Consider the following 12,174-nt stretch of genomic DNA (forward strand, 5'->3'; position numbering starts at 1 on the left):
GAAGGGTTTTGGATGCCTTATAACTATTATTTTTGTGTTGAGTTGGGTGTACATCTCACAACTGTCTTTTTCAATGATGTAACATTGATTCAATACAATTTCATATTGTTCAACTGACATAAGATGTGCCTCAGTTTTGATTTCAATGTCATTTTCAAACTTAGCCAGTTTACATTTCAATTATGGAGTTTTGAACTGAGTGGCGGTCTGTTCATCTTTGTAGTAACTGACACAATATTCGGCATTGGCGACAAATTCTTTGATTATTTCAGAAATGCAGGAAATTTTATCTAAAAAAGGCTCAATTTTTAAATAATTATCACGAAGCATGAAGAGTACCTTCTCAACCACTTTTTGATGGAGAGGAGAAGGCCCTTTTTCATCATCAGCCATGAAACAGAAGTAGTTCTTGTAAGCTTCTATTTCTTCTACTTAATTTGCATCATCATCAGTTTCCCAGACTTCCACACATCGTGTTTCCTTGACCATGAAAGCTTTTTCCTTTTATTTTTTGAGTTCTTCAAATTTCTGAAGGTAGTATGCTTCATCTTCGACCTTCTTGCTCTTCATTTTGCAATCTTTAACAAAATGATTTTCACCTTGGTTGTGGCACCTAATCACTTCATCATCATCATAAGACTTTGAGTTGGTATCATGAACTCTTATGCTTGACCTCTGAGAATCAGAATTTAAATTCTCAGAATTTTACTTCTGTTGGATGGAGGTGTTTTGAGACTTATATCGATGTTGATTGTTGTTCCCTACTTGGAAGTTCCAGAGTTTAGATGATAGTGTTGGGGTTGTTGATAACTTTGTACTCTCAAGTTCCCATTTGGCTTGTTCACATACTTCTTGAAGTTTGGATTGAACATGGTTAGGAGTGCCAAGCATTCTTCATACTCCTTTTTGTCATTGATTTGAGGAGATTGCATTGGGGTTCCAATGAAAGCTGGTGATTTTCCATATACCCATTTGCTATCTGTAGAGGTTATTGAGTTGGCATGTAGGGATTCTAATTGTACTTTTGAGCCATACATGAACTTTGATAAGGATACACTACATATCCTTGGTTGGAAAACTAGTCAGCAAAGTGGTTTGGGATAGGTTTATGATGTGCAATCAAGTTTTGAGAATCATTTGCCATGGTTGTTGAATATCCTATGACAATTCCTTGATTATCACAGGGAGATCCTTGAGTCAGCTTGCTGACTTTAGGCTCGTGTTGTTGAAGTCCAGTGTACAGATCAAACAAAGACATAGTATTCAGGTTTATTGCAGCTTGTAGCATGATCACGTTCACTGTGTCCCATTTAGGAGATAAACTATTTAAGCATTTCAGATTGAAATCCTCTTGCAATCTTACGCCTTTGAGCTTCTTCACCATGTTAACAACAATGTTGTACCTAGAATATGAATCAAAGAGAGTTTCATTAGATAACATTTTTCAGTTGTCCATATCTAACAAAGCGACTTTCTTCCTGTTCGCATGAATCTTGTCAGTTCCCTTGAACTGTTTCTTGAGTGCATTCCAGAAATTTAATGGTGTTCCATTATCTTCATTAGGAATTTGCTCATAGATGTCATGAGGAATTCCATATAAGAGTTCTTGCATTGCCTTAGCCTTAAATTTCTTGATTTTTCTTTCACAGAGTTGAGCAGCAGGAGAAACAGATCCAAAAATGACTTCAGAGGTTTTTGGAGAAACATCAGCTTCAGAAACTTTGGTATCTCTTATAAATTTTGGAGTATGTTTCCTAGTGGAAATGAAAATCCATATGTCAGATTCACGACCTTCCAGGTAGTACTTGATGCGATCTGCCCTTGAAGAGTATTCACTTGGCACACGGATAGGTGCATGATTTCCTGCGCCAAGACTGTTTGCAACTGAAACTGAATAGAGAATATTTTGGTTTTGATTCACACTTTTCATTGAGAACAAGTGATACTATTTGAAACTTGAAAAAATGATATATTTGTGAAAAGTTTTCTAAGTCTTATAGTCGATCACATGAGATCTAATACCAACTGAAGGGATGCGAAATTTAGTTTCTCTGATACTAACTGAAGAACTGAGAAAATTCATTGAACCTTAGACTAGAAGAGTCCAGTTGTTGAAAATTATAAAACAGAGTTTCAAAATTGTCAAGTGGCAAGTAATGTGGAAAATAAAGAGTTGTGAATTGCTACACCCCGCTATAGCAGAAACACGAAACATGACAATGATAATGGTTTCATAGCAAAAGTTAAAGATACATTACCATCATAAAAACATTTATAGTTTATAATCATAAAAAAAACACATCCAAGACAAGTCTCAAAATAAAAATCATTGTTCAAAAACTAAAAACACAAAAGCATTTTTCTACTTGATGCAGCATACTTATGATGATGAATCTTTCGACCACTTACTAATTATTTCCTGAAAAAGCATGTAAAACGAGCGTCAACTATAGAAATATTTGGTGAGTTCACAGGTTTACAAAAATAATGGTTTCATAAATCATAATCAAAGTTTTGATGGAAGTTTCCATAAATAAAAGTACATTGATAATATGAGTAAGTGAGTTTGCATAAACAAAGTTCGCTATCGTCATGAGAAACGGAGTACATTGCCAAAATAAGAAGCCAAGTTCATATTATCATGGGTAGTAAAGTTTGTTGCTAAAACGAGTAAACAAGTTTTGCATGTGCATAAGGATTCCATTCATGAGTTCAAAACCCAAGCCTTATGACCAAATCATGCCATATTGACTACTATGTGTATCGCAAGCATAGTGTATAAAATATGGTAAAATGCACTCAAGCGAATCGTGCGAGTGTAGAGTTGTCTACCTCTTAATAGTGCTATCCATAATGACCACGGGCTCAAAAGAGTTAATAAGTTCTGTCAAATGATTCTAGGGACTTAACCGCGATACATTCGTCAAGAATTAAAGTAACATACACATACATGCAAAATATAGCAACAAAGTTTATGCAAGTCAAAATAAATACAACGAACATAAATAATTATAACATGATTTTCCACCCCAAAACGTAAAACTAAAAATAGGGGATGTGAATACTCACGATTCTTCAAAAGGTACAAGTGATTCCTTGGGATACACCAACACGTCTTACAACCAGGATCCTATGATAGCAATACACTCTAGTAAGTTTCCATGTGTAAAATAATATAATACTAATATACTAATTTCTACATATAGAGACATGCCAAAACTTTATTCTAAGAGTTTCGTTTTTCGTATTTGCAAACTAATTTTCTGAAATGTTGGTATTTTATGACTTTTGTGATTAAGAGAATTTTAGGTGTTATTTTTTAGATTTTTGTAATATTAATCATGGGGTACTTTAACACTTTTAAAGGTGTTTTAAAATCTAAAAATCCAAAAATACTACACGATGTTTTTAAAATTTTCTAAAATTTACATTTTCATTCTAATTATAGACAAGGACTTCCATAAAATTTTTGTTGAATTTTTTATACGCTTAGGTATTTTACCTATATTTAATATCTCAAACCAACACAAATTCATGAAAAATAGCAACCAGTTAATAAAATTATCCAAAATTTGTGTAACACTACTATTCATCATATATAATCTAGGAAAAATATAAAACTTGATTTTTAAATAGATTAACGTAATTTTATGATTTTTGTGTATTTAATATAGCAATAATCGAAATAAATAGGAAACTTTTTATAAAATTATCCAAATATTTTGTGACACTGTTATTTAACATATATAAGCTAGGAAAAATATCAAAGTTTGTTTTCAAATAGTTTAACTATTTTTTTTTTGTTTTATTCACTTATATAAGAATTAATTCGTGAGTTTTAGATAGTTTGGTTGATTTAAATCACTTCATGCATCAACTTGAACATTTTAACAACATACTTTGATCATCAATCATCTTAGGCTTGAAGATCAACACATGCATGTGGGTTTAAGATCATGCATGAGTTTGAAAAGGTTAAAAATCGTTTTTTGAAAGACGACATTGGTTAATATTATGAATTTTCCACCAAAACTTGTATAAAAGTGGTTTATTTTGATTTTAACATAGGTTTGGATCATGGAGATTCCACCATTTGCAACATGCATGTTGTTTTTGTGTTAAATTCAACCACCATAATCATCAAAATTGCTGGTATGAATATATGATTCATAATATATTTATAGAATGGTGTAGGAGTAGAAAAATGTACATAAATCGTAAAATTTCGAAAGAAATTGAAGGAGAATGAAGTAAAATTCATGATTACCTTAAGAGGAACTTAAAATGATGACGATTTGGTGCTTGAGAAGTGTACTTTTCTAATGATTTTTGTGAGTATAGAGAGGGTTTTAAGAGAAAATGAGTGATGGTTGTGTTGGAGTGTAGGATAGAGTGAAAGAGAAAGATGGAGGGTAGAAGTGAGTAAAATGATTGAGGGAATGTGAAGAGATATTTGAGAGTGTGGGGTGGCTAAATTTTGTGAGGCATAATTCCCTCTCTCACTCTTTTGTTTTTATAAATTTATAAAATTTTATAGAATTATACTTCCAATTTTATAAAATCATTTTATTAGGTAAAATGTTTGGTTTTATCCATATTTTAGAATCACTACTAGAAAAACAGCCTTTTACAACGCGCAATGCGTGTCGTAAAACGCTCAGACGACGCGCAAATGTGCGTCAAGAAAGGCCATGTCATAACGAGAGACGACGCGCTTTTCCGTGTCATCTATAGACGACACGCATTTATGACACGCAATGCGTATCATTAAAACCCCTGTCAAGAAAAGCCATGTCATAAATGGAGATGACACACATTTTTGTGTATCGTAAATTTAAATGTTTAAAAAATTTTATTTATATATTTATTAATTTTTAAATTAAATTTGCATTTAATGTATCATAATAGAAAATAAAATATCATATACAAAAAATACAATCCATAACATAAAATTTAATGTCATACAATTCTATTTCTTACAATATATAAATTTGCATTTATCTAATCTACTTTGTATTTCATACAAAAAATCTATTTCATGCGGCTTCTTCCATTTCCTTTATCACCATCGGTCAACCTTCCATCATCCAACATTTGAAGCAAAGTATGTGTAATGCTATGTATAATGCTAGCAAATCCAATATTGAACAAGTTGTATTCATGTATTTTATCATAATCACCAAAAACTATGTGTAATGCTAGCAAATCCAAATTAAAACTTAGAGATATTCATACCTGTCCCATAAACTGCCCTCCATACACTTTAGCAGATTTTGAAGCTCCTTTTAAGGTGAGTCCTCTGAATGTGTTCACCTTCACAAATAAAGACTTGATAACTTGAACATAATGCATGGCAAAAGAAATTGTTCAGAAAACAAAGAAATGATGCTAGTTTTCTAAATATGTCACATACATCCAGTGGGTCCAAGGACAATATGTGTTTCACAGGTGACCATGTCTCAAGGTTCATCAAGTAACTATATTTTTAGGGTAGCATTAAGCCCATCTATGATAACTTTAATATCCATAGGTAAATACTTGATATGCCTCACTTTTTGCATATGGAAGTATGATGATATGCCCATCCATGTCTCAAGGTTCATCAAGTTGAACCTTGAGATGTCACATGAAAATGGCAACATTTCCTTAAGTCGATGCTTACAACTTACAAAAAACTACAAATTAGGAATCAGACAGATGAAATGACATGAATATAAAACGTACCTAATGAATGCTGAGTTCAGTAAGGTGAATCTGGGCATATGCTTTGTCTTTATCCAAAGCAGAGATATCACTGTCAAATCATAATTAGAGAAAAATAAGCTCTCTCTCTCTCTCTCTCTCTCTCTGTGTGTGTGTGTGTGTGTAACCTCCACTCAGCTTACCTCACAATTAGAGAAAAATTTGAGCCATCTACTTTACTAGTTTTTCTGGGGATTTTAAGGATCCTAGGTAGCAGGCGGAATCACACCCTGCCACATCACAAGTAGTAACAAAATGAAAACAATTGAAGGAAAATTAGCTACATTCATTTATATTAATTAGTCTTGTCTTCTATGAGTCAACCATTTCATCTTAAATCTCATTGTGTCTAAGCATTCGCTGTCTCTCTCTTTCTTTTTTAGCAGCTACTTCTTCTACATATAGATCCTTGTTGTCCTATTGTGCACAAACAAACCATCCATCATATCATAATTCATGTAACATAATTTGTGACATTCTGATAATATTCAACCAGAAGTAAAGTAAACAAAAATAATAAAATAAAAAACTCTGAAACATTTATGTACCTCAAGGTATTGAATATTTGCAACTTTGCTAGTTTTCTCAAGTTGAAGCGTGCGTGCTAGAAACAACTGCAATTTGTTAAATTCATATTTTAAGATATAAAATTTTTAAGCAAAAATAAAATCAATGAAAAGACATAATTTAATCAAAATTCCACCTCAGCAACAAACGCCAATATGGCAAGTATAATCATAAGAAGTAAAGAATAGAAGCTAGGAAGTACAAAATCGTACAAGAAAAAAACAATTAAAGATATAAGTTGCATTTAGAAATATAATGTTTTTTTTCTGTAAATTGCCTTTTAGAAATATAATTTTTTTTTCTCAACTTGATCAGACTGTTTAGCTCCAGCCCTTATGAAACAGTAGGTTCCAAGCAGCATCTTCAAGGCCAACAGCTGCCAGGTGTCTCATCATCATTGGACTCTTCCTAAACCCACCGATCTCGATGGACCCCCCCCCCCCCCCAAAAAAAAAGGTTTAGTTAACACTCTTCCACTCCCACAGTGAAACTGCACACATCCATTCCCATGATTTAGTTAACAAGTCAATGTGAATCAGCAAAACATAATGATAAAAATCAGAGTCATGCCTGCTGCCGACATATCTAAAAGCTTTGATATTTTGGAATTTATGGTGTTCTCCATTTCCTAATCAAAATCCTGCACAATGCTCCCCTGCAATAACAGCAACACAGATTTCATAGTTGAGAAAAAAATTCTAAAAAGAAAAAAAGTAAATAGAATAAAAGAAAGAAAATGGCGTACCTTGGTGAAGGAGAGAAAGTCTGAGGGCAGAAAGAACATTAGATTTGAGCATTGTCATTTATGATTTACGATATGAATGAACTGATTTTTATTAAGAACATTTGCGCATGATATGAATGAACTGATTTTTATGATATGAATGAACTGATTTTTATTAAGAACATAAGAAACAAGTATTCATTGCATCCACATTTGCACATGGAAGTACTTTGGGGTTATATGAGGTGTTAATTGGAATGCCTTATATATGTGACATTATTACTGATTAAGTAATTATGGGTTTCTTCATTGAAGCTGAAAAAATACTTTTTGTTCTTGGAACTAATCATGCAGTTGAAGATTTTTTATGGCAGGTAATTTTCAAAATAATCTCAATTTCTATTTCTTGCATTTAACTTTTTTTGTTTCATTATATTGATAATTATGATCACAGGAAAGCTCAATCATATTATTAAAGCTTTTAGTTCCTCACATCTTTGAGAAAATGACAATGCATGAACTAAGAAGTCTTGTAGTAGAAAGATCAAATATGAGCACGTATATAACAGAAGAAATATTTGAATTACCTCATAATATGATTGGCTTATTATTAGAAGGATTTATAAAAACACAATCGAATTTCGAACTTATTACTCCCCCAGCTGCTTTATTCCCCACTTCATCATCTGAAAAAAGTTTTTGAGTCTCAGAAATCACAGGTAGCTAAGAAAAAATGAAAAATTCTACAATTTGAGCTCATTATCAGACCAACTTCCAGCTGCAGCAGCTGGCAAGCAGCTCATTGATTTCTTCTAATAATGGGCATTGGAGTGAAGGTGAAAATGGAAATAATGATATAAGACTGCTGTGACCAGGGATATGATTGTCATTTTCTAACACAACATACCATTTTCTGTTTTCACCTGGAATTAATTTTCACAAAATAAAAAAAATATAAGGTTTTCTTACATAGTAAAACAAATAAAAAAGTTAGTAGGTGAGGTGAGGTGAAGCTGGCCTCTTGTGTTTAGTTTTGATAGCTGTGGGGGAAGAAGGATTACTATGCCAGTTCCTTTTTTCAGTTGATCAACCAGTAATATCTATTGGGAGACTATTAAGAAGAATTATTGTAGCATCTTTCCTTGATGTTCCCATACTAACATTTGTAATATCTGTTGGGAGACTATTAAGAAGAACAAAACTTGAAATTAAGAGGTTATACTAGTTTTTAATAGAGAAATGTTTTCTATTTCGTGGGAGTAAAATGATACAATTGCATATTAGTGATGGCAGATTATTCTCTAATGCAACATCATAAAATGAATACAACCTTTCAACATCAGATGTTGGTTGTTTCGTCCCATCTTTCTTCTTGAAACCTGTCATCATATCTCTTGGAAATAAGATTGACTTCCAGTGGACCTCTAATTTATGGAATCAATTGAAGTTTTCTAAACAGAGAAACATCATTCAACAGAAAAAGGAGAATGGGGAAGAAATATCGAGAAAGAGAGAGAGAGAGAATACAGATCATCGAGAATGAGCGGCCATCAACTTACCTGATGGGAGGAACAATGAAGACAACTTGCACGTTGATTTATGGAGGAGGAAAGGTTATCTATACCTTAAATGATGCTTGAATCAGATCTATATATGGCTTCACTAGTTCATAGATGGAGACATGGATAAGTCGCAAATCCCTTAATCTCCTTGTAAGTTTGGCATAGGCATAATGTAACGATCCCTAAATGATATTCTTGTAAGCGTGAGGAGTCGTAAATGGTTGGCACTTAAACGAAGGCTTGTAAAATTAATCAGTCGTCGTAGTCTCGGTGAGGTGAGATAAGCTCGAGGTCGCCAGTGGGAAGAGTTGAGCGGAGGTCTCCGGAGGTAAGAGGTGAGCGGAAGTGAGCAGATTTAATGAGCTTTGTAGAGAGCATCCTTTTGAAAAATCTTTAGATCCCTTACAATTTTGTTAGAAGATGAACAGTACGCGCAGTCTAAGGCTAAAGGAGGCAGCAATGATTGGAGGCGGTGGATGTGGGTGAGGGGCGGGGTGGAGACGAAGGAAAAGAAGGCTGGGGTTTAAAAACTTTGGGGATTTCAGTTTCCCTCTAAGGAGACGTGCATTTCTTAAAAAAATATATAAAACGACACTGACAGAGGACGCACATTTTACATAAAGTGCCCTCCATGTTTTTTACTTTTTTACATGAGACACTAATTTAAGGGCACGCGATAATGTGTGACCTAAATCCTTAAATTTTTTGAAGAGATGACACTTTTTTAATATCACTCTCTTTTGCGTAACATAAATCAATGAGTTTCGTGGTTTGCGTGTCATAAAACGCTCTTTTTCTTGTAGTGAATTAATGACAATGTCTTGAAAAGAAATAATAATTATTATTTTACCTAGTTTTAATTAACTTGAATTGATTTTTAAAAATTTCATAATTATTTTAGGGTTTTGGAATATTGTTAACTATTTAACTACATAATGAAGTGAAATCAGAAGATTTTAATTTATTTTAGGGTTTCATACCCTTTTTTAATTATAGCAATGTTTGTATTTCGCTGTAATTCGGGTATTGGCATTCTCTACCGTAGTTGAACAATTCACTTGAATTATAAAAATCAAGTATATTCGTCTTAGATTTTAGTTGGATCCAAGTTTCAACATGATTTCGATGTGATTTCTACTGCTAGGTCAAACGTATGAGGTGTGTTTATGATTTATGCAAAGGTGTTTAAGCCGACGAATGACTTAAATTTCACAATTGTCACATGAATCAACCAAGTTAATAGCAAAATGTTTTTATCCTTAAGATCAATGATTCAAATGTGTCTCATATTCATCAAAATTCAATTACAAGTGTTTCGATGTAAAACACACTAAAACTCTTAAGTGGCTCTCTAAAAACTAGTCTAAACAGCAATTGAGCAGAACGAGCAGGAAGAGCAGGGAATGAGCGGCTTTATAATAGATCTCAAAGGGCCTATTTATAAGCTTTGGAAATGCCCATGGCATGGCTTGACCAATCAGGTGTTGACATGTCATCATGAATTAGTCATCAGTTGACACCTTTACCCTGCATAACGGAGAATGGATGGAATATTCTAATTCCATTAGTATTCCATTAGGGTTCCATCCATATTTTGAGTCTTCATACTCTTGAGCCTTCTTGATCAATATTGAAAGTGTGATGAGCATCATGAGCATCATGTTTCTCCATGGTCTTCTAAGATGTCATTAACTTCCAAAAGTGCTATTGATCAAGTTGAGTTGTTTCTTGAGTGTTGGAATGTGTTTTGAGCTTGTGGTGAGCAACCAGGTGCTCATGATTGACCACCAATGAATGCATGTTCCATTGAGTAGTTGAACGTTCCATCATTGTACATGATGTATCATGTGTAATCTTCTTGAGCCATAAACGTGATCATGTTGATCCATTGACTTAAGACGAGCCACCAAGTCTTCATTTTGATCCATCAACCTCTTGTTGAGCCGTAGAGTTGTGGATGAGCCAACAATGTTTCTGATGAGCCCTCAATATTTTGAGGCTCCCCATATAATCTAGATGTGCCATCATGATGGTCCAACTTGCTTTCAACATGTGCTCTATGTAAACTTCAAGTGCTCCATGTTCAAAAAGTGCTCCATGTCAACAACAGCAGATCCATGTTCAGCTAGTGCTCTGTGTTAAATTCAAGTACTCCAAAATCTGATTCTTCAAACACGTGTTGAATCGTTAGGATCTTTCCAACCTGAAACATTTTGATAATGTTTGTTAGATAATGTAAGTCAATACTCAACTTATTTCAAGTGACAATCACATAAAAATATTTCCAACATATCTCTCCAAAAAATCAGATCCAACCCCCTCACGTGGCAGAGGCTAATTATAGTTTCCTTAAAAACGTCCCTCACGTCATGAATATTGAGATCTTGCATTGTGAGTAATGTTTAATTCATGTTTGACAAGGAATTTTTGCTTCCGCATAGTTATCTTTTGGAACCTTTGCTTCTCACTTCGTGAGGCTTTGATTCTCAAGTCATGAAGCCATCTTTCATAAATTATCGAGGATTTCCTTATAAACACGTCGTGGTGCTCATTTTCCACATCGTTGGTGGTGTATTTGCTTGATTCTTCTTGCTTTTAAGCTGCATTAAGCTCCCAGTTCAGCTCCAGTCCTTCAAGGTTCCAATATTCGTCACTTTTGGTCCTTTTTCTACAAGATTGTCCTATTTAGCGGAAAAATGTAATTTAACTCAATAAGTATTAAATATCTTTTCAATTAACCAAAATATAACTTAAAATGTATTAAAATAATGCCTAAATATTTTTATAGGTATCTCAATATCATTGATCTCTTTCGGCAACGTGTCAACTGGATCATGGAGTTTTTCGGTTTTAAATAAAGGAGAAAGTTCAATGTCAAATCATCCGAATTTAGTGGTGTACTCTTTTAGAAAACACAATGTTGCATTGTAGGCTCCAATGCTTGTTTCACAATCATGTTTATCATTGAGACGATCTAAGACCATGAGTACATCATTGGAATTGTTGGTTGGGAAATCAATATCGATTTGACAATCCAATCTGAATTTTTTAAAGTTCTGATAGATATAGTAGTTATACAGGTGACAATCCAATCTGAATTTGCTTAACACTTTCATTCCACAGCCACTGACTTGACTAATCCTTCGTTTTGACAGCACTTGCTTTTCAGGAAGTGTATTAGTGACATAAAGTGTGTCCAACCTTTATCTTTCTGTTCGGACAATGGTTTTAGCATCGTTATTCGGATGGAGCAGAGAGAACTTGGTGTAGAATCATGCATATGGAAATCTTGATATATCAAGTTGATAGACATTCGACATTGGAAGGTCATCGCTCATATAAGGCACCATATGATGCTCATGCACGATTCCCTCAGGGCAGAGAGGGGAAAATTTGAAGAAAGGGTTAAGAGAACCATTTTGAGTTTTCAATCTTAGGCTTTCTTCGATAGCTTGATTGATCTGATCTTCTAGCCAGCCTTCTCTTTTTTGATGACTTCATCAGGCTAATCAGCTCAAATGAAATTTCACATTGATATGTGAATTCTACAACTACTTAACTGTAGTGAATATCCATATT

Source organism: Lactuca sativa, chromosome 9, assembly GCF_002870075.4.
Source record: "Lactuca sativa cultivar Salinas chromosome 9, Lsat_Salinas_v11, whole genome shotgun sequence".
NCBI lineage: Eukaryota > Viridiplantae > Streptophyta > Magnoliopsida > Asterales > Asteraceae > Lactuca > Lactuca sativa.